Genomic DNA, 13,972 nt, shown 5'->3' on the forward strand with positions numbered 1-13,972 from the left:
GAACTTCTTCAGCCTGCTAAGGCATAAGGGCTACAGGGAGAAGATTAATAACTGGCCTCACTAGATTATCACTTCTCTGGCTCAGTCTAAGACAGGATCTCCTTTCCTCTATGCCAAATGTCCTTTTCCTGGAGTTAGGAATGAGAAAGATGTTTTTTTTTTTTTCTTTCTGGTCCCAAATGATGAGGACTTTTCAGCATGAAGCTGTCAACAACTAATAGGAAATTGAAGATGCTGCATTAATTGAAGCAGATCATCCCAGTTCCCTTCAGAACTCAGACTAGCACCCTGAGAAGCTTTATCATTAAAATTCACAGAAAATCAATTAAGAGAGGCCTGAAGCAGACTGGAGTTCCCACAGGGCCTCTTTGCATTACCTCAAAAGGCAACAAATGTCAAGGGACAGAAGATGTCAGTCCCAGTAAGCTGGCTCTGTTTGCCTGGGAAAAGTTCATTAGAGAAATTAAAGACTCACACCAAGGAGTGGAGGACCAAGGTAATGGGATTTTGATAGCCAGTTGGTTCAATATTGAATCATAAAAATAACTGACATAGTGATTTGTTAGAGGTTTCTAGTGATTTTGGCTAATTGGAGGCTGAATCAGAGATAAAAATACAAAACGAACATAATGAAACCTTTCTCAGTAGTATAACAACTATACTCTGTGTGGATAAACTTCTTAAAACAGAGCTCTTCATCTGTTGCAAAAGCTAGGCACCAGTAGCAAGAATGGACTTTGTTAATTTTCATGAATAAATCAATTTTGGAGGAGCAAGTGAGACAGATAAATTGTAGCTGGAGCAAGATTTTGCTACCCCGTAGTCTGAGGCAATGTCGTGGAACAGCAGTGGTGAAAAAGCAGATGCTGACCTTGGTACTCACCAAGCACTGAAAGAAGAGGCTTTGTCCAGTTGTCCATGGGACTTTGATGAAGAGAACATCTGTTGTGATGAGACAAGGCTGTTTTGGTCCACATAAGAAATTGGGGTGAGAGCTGTGAAAGGTTTTCTTGTCCATGTGTTGGGGTGAAAAGAATGAGTTGTGCTTCTGTCCTGCTGGAACCTCTTTGAGAGGGGTAAGCTGTGCTGCTGGCTGCAGGAAAATCAAAAGCCACCACTCATTTGTTAGGGTTAGTAATCTACCTGAGGAAAATAGAAACAGTGAGTTAATCTGAAAGAATGCTGCTGTGTTAAAGGACTCATTCAGGTACCACGAAATTGTGCCAAAGCCAGTGTCCTTGGGTGTGAGAGACACTAAACATTTCCCTCCTCAGCATAAGAAATTAAATTCTCTCCCAGAAAAGGGAGCTCATCACTAGATTTCATGAAAGCACCCAGGAAAAGCAAGTGTTCTGAAAACCTTAACAACTCTGCTAATGACTTTTCTGAGATGGATGTGCCCTCATCCCAAATTGGCATCACCATAACAAGGGGCTGTAAGAGCCACGTGCATAAATGGGGAGGTCAGGGCTGAACTGGCCATTCCTGCATGCCCCAGCAGGGCAACAGGAAGCTGCAGGAATTGCTTGGCCACATCAGATGGCCGAGTGTTCTTCCACAGTTGTGAGGGAAAAAAGGAACTAAGCATTACAAGCACAGGTACCAATTAGTATAATCAGGCACACTGTCCCACAGGCTCAATTTAGTATTTTTCCTAGCAGTGCAGCAGTAACTGTTCCTCCTAACATAATTATGTTATGTTCAGAACAGCATTTCCATCTACATTTGCTACCTTAGGTATGAGCCAGCACCAGTAATCAGCCAAAGATAAAAGGGCAAAGTTTTAAAATTTAAAATTAAAAATTGCCATGACATTTTAATGAAGTAAATTAGATAAGGCCATCTTTTCTATTTCAGTGATTCCATCTGACAAGAAAGCAAAGGTGAGCAGCAGAAGGCAGGTGAGGTGGTGCAGGCAGGGCTAAGGACCAAAATGAACTGTGGTGGTTATATACCCAGTGTAGGAAAAGCAGGCAGGACAGAGGAATCCTCTCTGAAATTAAGATGGAAGCTCAGCTTCTTCCTTTTCTGTTAAGATTGCCTATAGGGTTGTCTAGCAGGTTTTCAGACTAATTATTTCGTTTTACAGACCTTACTTAGATGCATATTTATTAGCTGAGCCTCTGCTGCCATCAAAATTGAGGGAAATTATTTAAGAAGGGGGTGCTGGCATTGCACCAGTGTCAAACCATGACAGTGCATCAGCTGAGCTCCAGGAGAATCGTGTGCAGCAGCAGCACCCTCTCCAGGGGCTGTTCCAGGACCTTCTCTAATCACTGCTCCAGCACTGTAGAGGACTTTTCCTCCCTCACACCTCCAGCAACAAACCTACTCATCTTCCAAATCCTTACCGAATTCCAGACCCCTCCTGTGTAAAACCAGGGCTGCCCACTGGACAAAGGCCCAGGCTCACAAGCTGCTTCTCCTCCACAGAAACCCCTCACACATCCGAGGCTGGATCTTCAGCAGCAGAACTTGTCAGGAGCGCCGTCACACTGCTAATCAGGGAAACAACTCCTTCTGCTGTGTTAGGTTTGAAACAGTGCAAGGTACAGGAATTACTGATCATTCATCCTCATGGAATGTCCCTGCCCCTCAGAGCTCCAGCACTACTGTGCAAAGCCTCTCACAGAGCCAAACAGAAATGACTGCTGTCCCAAAAAATGAGTCTGGGAGAAATTCCCAGTGTCCTTTATGCCTTGAGAAAACAAACAAGCAGTCATGCTGGGGTGTAGGGTACAAATTCAGTTCTGACGAAAAGTTTTTCAGGATTATCCCCCTCCTCTTTATGTTGTAACACAGCTACAGACAAGCAGAATGAGAGATTTTAGAAGGAACAAGGGATGTTTAAAAACAAATCTCTGAACTAAGCTTGGGCTGCCCACCCAGCAGTTAAACACAGGAAGGCAGGCACTGTTCACTACCTATTTCATGTTAAGAGGTTTCTAAACTCTACCTAATTCAGTTAAGAAATTAAACAGACAGCAATACAACCATCGTTTAATTAATTTAAAGGTACATAAGAACACAGAATGCTTTCCATGAAACCAGAGGACTTTTTTCCTTATTTAGTGCCTGAGTGGGATTAGCAATTGGAAAGATCCACTGAAACTGTAAATGCACTTTGCTCCAGGACAGAAACAAAAGGTAAATATTTAAAAACTAGGAAAAAACACAATCAGAAACATAAAATATTATGGACCACGTATTATTTTTATCCCCAAGAATTCCCCATAGAAAAGGCACAGAGAACACTGTAATTCAGAAGCGGGAAAACAGAGGGACTGTAAAAGTGAAATGGAGTTCTGACAAATGACACTGTGTAGAACATGGATTCACAGACCAACAAAACCAAACACCCCAGCAGCAGCAAGCTCCAGTAGTGCATGCTCCAGCTGAGGCACGGGTGATTCTGTACATTCATCCTGTGAACTGGCACACTCTCTTTTCAAGGCTGCTGAACTTCTTCTTTCCCATCTTCAGCCACAAAACCTCCCAGTCCTTTCACAGGAATCACTTAACCAAAGGAAGGCAGGCCAGAAATGTTATTTTCACAGTTCACACTAACATCAAGGTACGTGCCTAAGGTACACCATCGTTAAGCATAAAGAAGAAGCCAGCAAGTGCATAAACCTGGGATTTGAAGAAGTGATAAGAAGACAGGAAACTCAAGCCCATGGTTAACACAAAACCTCATGATTAATATAACACAAATGCAGACGGTCAAGGACACATCTTGCCAGTTTGGGGATGTAATAGGCTGGCATTATTAGAGCAAAAATGATTTCTAGCAAAAACTGTGTTTCCCAGAATTGAATACCACTTGGGGTGGCCACTCTACATAATATTTCTCACAATATCTCTACATAATATTTCAGGAGTTCAATTGGCACCAACCTCTGTTTTTCTAGATACATGCAGGGAAGAAGTTCAGTTCCTAATAATGTGCAGTTCTGCAACTTCATTAGGAACCTTTCATCTTTCAATATTTTAATAAAAGCTAGAAAAGCACCTGTTCTGACACCAACTCTCCTTAGCAGCAACATTTTGCAGCACACAATCTGAAAAGGTCAGCCTGCCAGACAACACTACATAAAGTCAAATTTAAAGTGAGGGCAAGGAAAATCATCTTCAGGTGAAACTGCTCTCCTGCAAAAGCAAAGTGATATTAAGATTCAGCCTGGGAACAACACATTCCTCAGCTATAAGAGAAAACATGATTCTTAAAAACCTGTTCTCCAGAGACAGACAGTCAATGACAAATCAGGTGTTAGCTTGGTTAGTACTCAGACATCAGAACTATTACCACAATATTAGCATAACAATCAAATAAACACATTCCAGAGATGCATTTTGATCCATTTACTAGCACCAGCCATGCTCTGCTTTGATTCTATCAAAACATTCCGCTGCAGAAAGGTCAAATTGTGTTTTCAACATCAAGTAAAATCAGCTCTGGGAATCACAGCTCACCACAGACCTCTAAACAGGAGGCAAAGACCGACACCAGTTTGCCTGTCAGAACTTCTCACACATCTGTTACCTTTCTGTGGGCATCTTCAGAAAATGGGGGGGGAAACCATTCCAAAGAACAGTACCAAGGAAACCACACAGCACCATGGACTTTTTCCAGGCGTGAAATTTTCAGTGGATTATGTGAAATAACACAGAGGCAATTCCTGTCCACAGAAAAGATTTAAAATGTTTTTGTTCCAAGAACAATCACTGGATGTTTAAAATTTCTGGTGCCAAAAGCTGCATTAAGAGCTCCTGAACATTGGGCAATTGATATCCCCACAACCTAAACTGTGAAATTACTATCTCCACAAGGAGAAAATTTTTGGGATTTGCAACTCATCTCAAAATCTCAGTAAAATGACACCAGCAGAACTTCCCTGAGATGACATTGTGTTCTATTACCCTTCAAACACTCATGAAAACAGACTTGCTTTCACTAGGACAGCTGTCCATGAAAATCTGGGGTAAAACCTCTAAGAAATGGCAACGTGCACAAACGTTCCTTTCCACAGCAGGCACAATCCAGCGCTCCTTTGAGTGGCTGAAAGCTGAGCAGCACTGGCTGGCACAGCCTCTTCTCCCACGCCCAGCAAGTGCCCAACACGGCAGCGCCAGCCCTTCAGAGATGGGCCAGGACGCGAGAGAGCAGATGCCAACAGGGTCCGAAGCTGTGCCAAAGGAGGTTTACATTGGACATCAAGAAGAACTGTGGCCCAGAAAGAGCCATTAGATGTGGGAATGCTCTGCCCTGGGGGAGCTTGTGGAGTCACCACTGTGGAAGGAGTTCAAGGGAAACCCGGCCATAGCACTCCGGGCTCCGGCCTGCTTGCCATGGTGGCCACGGGTCACAGGTTGGACTCGACCTCGCAGGGCCCTCCCAAGCCAGTGCATTCCGTGATTTGTGACATCACAGCCTCTGGGGACAGCACGGTGGCTGGCAGCTGTCCCCAGCCGTTCCGTGCCCAGAGCCCGGGCAGACCTCGGCGTGGAGCGACGTCCAGAGCCGGCGTGGTGGTGGCAGCTCCTCGTGCAGAGCACCATGGCCGGCCAGGGCTTCTCCTGGACGCTGCAGTTGTACCTGCTGATGCTCCTGCTCCATCCCCTCGACCCCTCCAGCCGTCCTGAGCGGGACACGGGCACCTCGGGTCTGCTTCCCGAGGAGCTGGAGCTGCAGGACATGGACCCCGAGGCCGCCCCGTGGGGGGAACCTGGCGCTGGCGTCCTGGACGGGACCTGCCTGGGGGAGCTGCTGCTCACGGGCCTCGTCCTGGGCTGCTACCTTTGCAGAAGGCTCTGGAGACACCGCAGCGAGGCGAGGGAAGGAGGCTCTGGAGACACCGCAGGCAGGCAGAACGGGGCAGAGCCCGAGGCCGCCGAGCCTCCTGGGCAGCCCCTGGGCCAAGGCCCGGTGGCAGAGGAGAGGGGAGCGGAGCCTCTGGGCGGGCATCGGGCCCGAGGCCGGGCCCAGGGGCAGCGCCAAGGCAGAGGCGGCCGAGCGCTGCTTGCTGCCGCCTCTGCCCCGGGCAGCCCAGGCAGGCCCGGGGCTCTCTCGCAGAGGCCTCGGCCCCGCTCCGCCGCTCCCACGGGGATCCCTGCGCTTGGCCTTGCAGGAGGAGCGCCGGGGCCGCTCGGGCCGTGCCGGGCCCCGCTGCTGCTGCCGGGGACGCGGCTGCCCCAGGAAGCTGCTCCAGCTGCTGAGGCACGACCGCGCCCCGCTGCGGCTGTGCCTGCGCCACCGCTCCCAGCAGAGGCCCGGAGCCGAGAGAGCGGCCCCAGGGCCCGGCTGAGAGAGGAGGAGACCCCCGGCCTCCCTCGGCGCTGAGCTCCGGCCCCAGCGCCCAGAGCCTTGCGGGGACGTGAGAGCAGCGCCCGGCGCGGGCGCTGCGACATCCCCATCCTAGGAGTGAGAGACACCCCATCCTCGGTCAGAGCATTCCCGACACCTTTTCTACAAGAAGCCGACATCGCCCTCGGTGTTCCCTTTCTAAAAGTAGAAGTATTTTAGGCATAAGATTCTTACCCCGTAGTCTTCTAGTCGCCCTGTACGGTAGATTTTGGGAGCAGACAAGTGAATAAAGTTCACGTTCTCTCCGCAGTGCTGTGCCTTTTTCTGGACACTCCATGCCAGAGGGGACACGGCGAGCGATGGGTTTGCACGGGAGCTCCAGCAACCCGGCTAAGACCACCAGCACAAGGCTCTGGGGGAGAAGGGGAGATGTGGGACAAAGCGCTTGGTGCGACACGATGTACTCCCAGCTTAAATGACTTCTCTCGGACTTACTCTGCATGCTGCTCCTTTACAGCACCATCGACACCTCTGTTAAGCTCAGATCCCTCACTGCAAGGAGGACGCTGTTGCTATTGTCTGAAGAACGTGAACTTTGGTGCCGTACCCATTCTTACAAATGCAATAGGAAAACACCCTACAGATCAGCTTGACAATTTCAAAAGCCGGTTCCTCAACTCTTCCACACCAGTTTCCTTATTGGTGACATTCAGCAGATACCAAATGAGCAGAGAAAACAAATGGAAGAAATGCAGACAGTTAGCAGCCACCACCTACTAAAATACATTTTCAATATAGTTCAAAGGCCTCTAAGAGCAAGTTCGAGGTGTAAATGGAGACACTCACACAGAAGTACCGCCAGCTGGTAGTTCTGGCATTTCCTCCAAGTTTCCTCTTCATTTTTTTATCTCTCACCTAAATGAGAGGAAAAAACCCAAACAAATGTCATCTTCCAGGCAGAGAAAAGATGTGGTTGGTCCTTAAGAAAGCATTTTATTCTTCCTGTATAATAACCTGTGGGGGAAAACAGGAGCTTTTAGCAAAATGTCCCTGTGCTGTTGCAGTTGTTCTGCCACTGTGAGAAATCACAGGCAGGGCTGCAAGGCTCCTGCAGCTCGCCCTGGGCAGGGGTCAGGGACCACTTATCCCTGCAGGGATCACTGGGAATAATGACAGGGGAAATGTGGAGGGAGCTGCATAAATAAATACTTGCCATTTCCTTAGCAAAAAACCCTCAAAACAAAGCTGTGAAAATAGTTGGCCTCTGAAGTAGGAGAATTTAAATTAACTATTTTAGGTCTGCTTTTGGTTCAACATTCATCAACCTGAACTTGAATATGCATAGAGTAAGTAATTTAAGGTAGCTGAAACTTTAAAATAAATGTCTATTCCCTTGTGCAGAACCCACAGAGAAGCACATTAAAAACCAGTGTTTTGCTTTAGATCTGCTTGGTATTGACTTCATTCAGTTTTATACTCATTAGGTTAATAAATACACGGGGAAGTACATTCTTTGTTTCATTAAGCATGTATTATTAATTAGAAAGGCATAGCTTTATCAGAGTCACTGCTGATACCAACATTACTTGGCCAAGTTCCAAGTACTGACACAAGAACATTAGAACAGAAGCAGTGTTCAACAGAGCCTCAAAAATACACAGTTCAGAGTTTTTCAGATGTCCTACAGTTGCTAGGGTATCTCCTTAGAGGAGCAAACTGAAAATTGCTCAGGAAATCTTAAACCCATTTCTCTTTTTTCCCCTTAACTTTCTTGTGGGCAACAGCAAACTCCTAATGCAGGGAATGAAATGTAGTTTTTATACCTGAGTCGTGAGTCGTCCCCTCAGTTTCAACCAGATCCCGTGCTCAGTGGAATCTTGGAAAGGTCAAATCATCAGTATGAAATTTAAATTGTATTCAAGAAAGGAGGTAGTTTTCTCCATTCCCCTCCCTCCCCAACACCAAGTGAGAAAGGCTCAATCTGAAAGGTAATTATTACAAAATTATAGTTGGGCATAATAAGTTCGCTACAAGTTCCAGCAGAAAGAGAAAGGAGAGCAGAATCAGAGGTTATCAAACTCAATAAAAAGTTCAGCTCAAGCTTTCCCCAAAAGCCTCATTTAATTTCTCCAGGATTAAAAAAAAAAATCACATAATAAAAATTTCGCATGGTAAATACTATAATTTCTCTCTGAAATCTTCATCATTACTATGCTTTTCAGAAGCAAATTAGAAAGTCTTCTGCACCCATCTTCCCAAAATTTGCTTCTAAGTGCTTGCCAGTTTAATCCCTTAGGAAGCAAAAGCAGCCCCATGTGTCTCAGGATCAATAGAAACTAAACAACAAAGTATATTAAATTGTCAGTAAAGTCAATAAATATTTCCCACTGTAGAGATAGCCATCACCAGCCTGTGAATTTTGCTGGTGCAGGTTCAGTGAAGAAAAAACTAGGTCTTGATTGCCAATCAGTTAGGAGTTGTTCTACTCTCCTGCTGGTATGATGTGAGTATAAACACCACATTCTTCAAGCCCCATCCACAAAGAACTCCTCTTTACAATGAAGGCTGTTCTAGAGTTTGACCAAACAGATGGAAATTCACTGTTCTAGCACAGTGATGGCAGCAGGGCCAGTCTCTGCAGTGAAAAGCTGAGCAGCAGCAGCAGCAGATTCCTGATCAGATCTCCAAGGCTGAGTGTGCAGGGTGATTGTGGTGGCCTGGCCCTTGCCAGCCGCACACTTCCAGCCCCCATCCCTTCCTCTCAGAAGGACAGGGGAGAAAATAAGAAAGGCAGGAACTAGAAAGCTCAGGCTAAAGTCAGGGAGGTCACTGATGAAACAGATTTCACTTGAAAACTCTTATTTATCATCAGTTCAAATGAATACTTAATTACATTATTATGCACTGTGATTAGACAGTTGGAGACAGCCAGCCTGACCTCAAGCATGCTGAAGCATCAGGGCCAGGCAGTGCCCATCTTCCCAGGAGCTCATTTACCCATCGCTCTCAAGTGAATTTTCCTGCACTGAGTTCCACAGTAGAACTGCCAGGCTGCCAATAAAAACCATCTCTGGCTAAGAATCAAACCCTAATACAGAAACCATATTAAAGGCAGAGTGAAACGTGCAGCATTTGATTGACCTTCAATGCCCAGAGAAGATTACCAATTTCCCAAGACTAAGGAGTTCCCAAAACACAAAGCAAAGGACTGATTTTTATGGATCAAATGTTACATAGGCCTGTAAAGTTGGAGTTCTTAGATTGCACATGAAGGAATGGAAAAAAAAAAAAAAAACCACCACGACCCTCAAATGCAATTTTAGATCCTTCTTTGAAAATCTGGTTTAAAAAGAGAGGAATGGATACAATCTTCCCCTTACCAGGAGATTTTAATGAATTGAAACCATTTCAAGTCTGTGAAGAAAACCCTACCACAGTCCCTGTCAAATAACATTTTCTTTCCTTTTTTCTTCTCATTACTACCTCAGAGCAGTCTAAATAACAGCAAAGAAGGAAATTAAAATTGCAATTCCAACACTAAGCTCTGGAGTCCTGCGATGCCTTCAAACAAGTGCATGAAACAGAAACTTTATGCTTAATATTCTCCAACACATATGAGCCATTGATGCGCGCATCCTCTGGCTGCTGAAGCTGTAGCTTGCATTTCCATTAGCAGGCGGGCCTGACTCTTGCCTTCCCGTGAGAGAGGTCAGCAGTGTGGACCCTCAATGTCTGGTGGCTCATGCTCAGCTCATTAAAACTCTTGGCTTTCCTCTCTGTAACACTGCCCTTCCTGAACCCAGCCCGAGGTACTGAGCAGCCACACACCCTCCGCAGTTTGCATTCTTGATATCTGCCTCTCCAATAAGATGCTTTGCAAAAACAATTCGGACCAAATACTGCCTTATGTCTGCCTCAAAGAGCAGCTCTCTGGGCTTTTTGCTCCTATTTTTAGAACATTTCTCTTTCTAATGCCATGACAGCTGTGTACAAATACAGAGAAACACCTCGAAGCATTAATAAACAGAAGCAACAGAAAACAAAAGCTGCCACATTTCCTGTGGCCATTTGAGGGTGAAATTGCATGTGTGAATATATTGCAGTTATGGAATACAGTGGTATGTACATGTCCCAAAGTAAATACATTACATTAAAAGCAGATTATGCAGCACATATTTGTTACCCATTTAAAATTATTACTGGAAGCCAAAGAAAGATTTATTTGATAGCCTCACAGGTTTATCTTCGTAATTTGCAATGGAGCAACTCCTTTGCTTTAAATGTAAGTGGTTTCTTGTTCATGACAGATTCATCAACCTGGTCACCAAGCTGATACAGAACAGAGGAGCACAGACAGTGTGGGAACTGATTTTTTAATTACATAAATGGACTTACCATGTGGCTATAGCTGAGGTTTCCAAGTCCTTTTGGACTGTGGGCTAACAGAATCCATCCAGTGTCCTGCCATTCACCACTTCCTTATGGCACTGGCAGCCACTGCTTCCACAGAGATCAGAACAAAGCACTTTTACTTGGATGTCATGTGGCTGCTGGAAGGGCAACAACACAGCCACCAACTTGTATTTCCTAGGTCAGGATTACCCACACGTTTAAAAACTGTAATAAGAGGCAAAGACTCTCCAGTCCTGCTGTAAACAAGAATGTTTAAGAACCCAACTCTTCCCACTTCATAGTACTGACTTTTTTTAGATAATAAAGGATGGTCTGTAGATATTGTGGATTAAAATTATAACCACAGGCCTGCATATTGACCCCAAGTCTGATGGTATGAGCAAGTTGATGCTCTTCTTATCCATCCCTGGACTCATCATGATGCAATTCCTCCAAGAGGTATTTTTCTTCAACCTAAGTAAACTATTTTATAAAGTTGGTATCACGGAGAACGGCTGCCTTGCATACAAACCACAGTGGCTCAATTCTAAAGTGATTAGAACTCTTATCAGTCTTCAGACCCAAATATGCGTGGCCTCTGTGTAATACAGAAGCCCTTATAAAAGGCTCACTCTGAAGGTGCAAGAAAAACCTTCATTCCCTAGCACCTGAGTAAAATCTCACTCACTTTACAGTGGAAGGAAAATATTCCAGTGGTGGAGCCAGGGACAAGGCAAGGATGTACAGTACCAGGAAGGATTCTGCACTTACACATGCCGAGTATCCAGCTCAGAGACAGAAATCCATAATGGAAGAAGCTGCTACAATCTGAAAATGTGCTTGGCTGAGGTAGGTTTCAGTCAACAACTTTGTTCCTCTACAGGCAAAAGTGAAGAGCAGTTCAGTCCTTCCTCCTGCCCATCTCCTTCCTGGGTCCACTCCTCCCCAGTCTGTACAGAGAGAGGAAGTGTCTCACAGAGAACAAGGACATAGGAGCTTTTCTCCCTGTTGCAATTAAAAAAAAAAAGTGAAACAAAAATACTCGCTCTGCATCTTGTGCAAACCTGCCATTTTAAACCACATTCTGAGTTAATCTGTTCTCTGAGGTACTTACTTTCTAAACTTCACTTTTATTTCTTGGGTCAAAACAGTGTTAGCACAAGTAAACTTCCCCCTGAACAGTCTGTCAGAGAGGAAGCAGCAGCAGTGGTCGCTATCTGCCACCAACTTGTACATCCTGTGCTATAATCTTATTTACAGAGGCTAAAGGATCCTTGGAGAAGGCTGAGAGAGGTCTCCATGTGTGCATCCTGGCAGGATTCTGCACTGGTCAGCACCTCTACTGGTGTTCTTGGGTTAGAGGATCAACATGACTCGATACTACTGAGGGTCTGCCCTCACTTGTACTAAAGGGATGTAAGGACATGGCCACCAGGTGAGAAATACACATTCACAAACAGATTGCCCCACAGGCTTGTGTCAGCAGCCTTATTTTAGGAGCATTATCAGATTACAGGGCTGAAGATATCCCATGGTGTCTGTGTTATGAGCACATTCCTACACCCCTTCAATAGAGTTCCTAGCAATAAAATGTTTTGCATGCCACATGCAATGGTGGCCAAAAAGAAACTCAGCAATGTCATCAAAGCTAAGGGACCTTGTCAGCATTTTCAGAGAAGCCTTATTAAGATGAAATTCTCTATTTCAGCTCATGGTGAAGTTATTTGACATTTCAGTGTCACATCTAACACTCCTGATCAACAACATGATGCTCTGTACACAGATTTCAGTGAGTGGGAAGATGGGTTTCTATACATCAGTTTTCTACTGGAGTTACCATTGTGAGAAACTCTGCTGTTAACCTGTCTTTGGATTGATGTGTCTTTTCTCTGCTTTTGATCAAATCTGTGATAATTTTTATAAGACAAAACAGACAGGCTGGAAGAATAGCTCATCTGAATGCAAATGAGCTCTTTCTCCCCCCTACATCTATCTCAAGGCTTATCTTTTTATTGCTCTCACAGAAAGCAGGACAGTCTGGTTAGAGGCAAGAGCTAAATCAGAAATGACTTGACAATCCACTGATAACGTGGCATTTCTAGAATATATTCCCTAAGCTCCAGTGACTAAGGGTGAATCAGAAAATTGTCCAAGTCCATCAGCTTAACATCGGTTTTTTACATGAAGACTTATGAAAATTGAAGTGTACTTTATCACCTGGGACAAGCTTTATCTTGAACATATACAACACACTACAGTCATAGGCCAGAAATATGACTGCAAGGGAATATAAATGAAAAAGCATTTTTGCTCACTAGATCTGGGGGGTTTTGGCTTGCTTTGATAATTTGAGGTCTGCTGTGGTGCCAGTGGTGCAGTAGTAACAGCTGGGTTTCCCCAGAGCCCTGTGATGTTTATTTAGGTTCCCAGAGACAATGTGAGTGAAGAGCTAAACCAATCTGTCACACACCATAAAGCCTGGGATGCACATGAGCACACACCGCACACGCTGAAGCTTCCCAAAGCAGCAGCTCCTGCCCCACCTCCCAACCCTAAAGGAACACCCACGCAGGACACCAAAAGGAGCTGATGGTGGCAGCTCCTGTCTCTTTGAAGCCTGCACCAAGTTGTTCCTAATTCCACCTAAAATGCATTCTGCATCTCCTGTCAACTGACAGCTGTTCACCTCTGGAGTTCTGCTGCTACCTAACAGAGCCCAGCAACAATTTCACTGCAAAAAGGACTGATCTCACAGTTAGCTTCACAACAGCACATGGGCTGGCTTCTTTTCAGAGCCTGTCCAGTTTTTAATTAAAAATAGAAGAAGACTCTTCACAAGTATCATTTCTGTTAAACCTTGTCTATGTTTTCAGCTCCTCTTATTTAACTTTTAGGACAATGAAGCTCATTGAAATGGGATTTCAAGGCAGGTGGTAGACAAGGTATGGGAAGGTATGTGTTGTATGAGAAACCTCAGTATCAGCAGACAATTTGCTGAAGCTCAACTACTTTTTTCCAAGCAAAATAACCACATAGTGCCCTTATCTTCCCTGGTGTTTCCAGGGAGACCACCATTAGCTTTGTAAGAATACAGTTACTGGCTATTTGAACATATACTTTTAGCCAAGTGTGTCATTTTTAGGACACTCTGATGAGCAGTATTTTATTTTCTAAGGTATTTTAATGAAATACTTTCTTTATGAAGGAAAAGTGTTTCAAGTCACAATTTTGCCCTCCTTTATCCTTATTAAACAGCATTGATTTTCTCGTGTATGG

Source organism: Anomalospiza imberbis, chromosome 4 (genome assembly GCF_031753505.1).
Source record: "Anomalospiza imberbis isolate Cuckoo-Finch-1a 21T00152 chromosome 4, ASM3175350v1, whole genome shotgun sequence".
Classification (NCBI taxonomy): Eukaryota; Metazoa; Chordata; class Aves; order Passeriformes; family Viduidae; genus Anomalospiza; species Anomalospiza imberbis.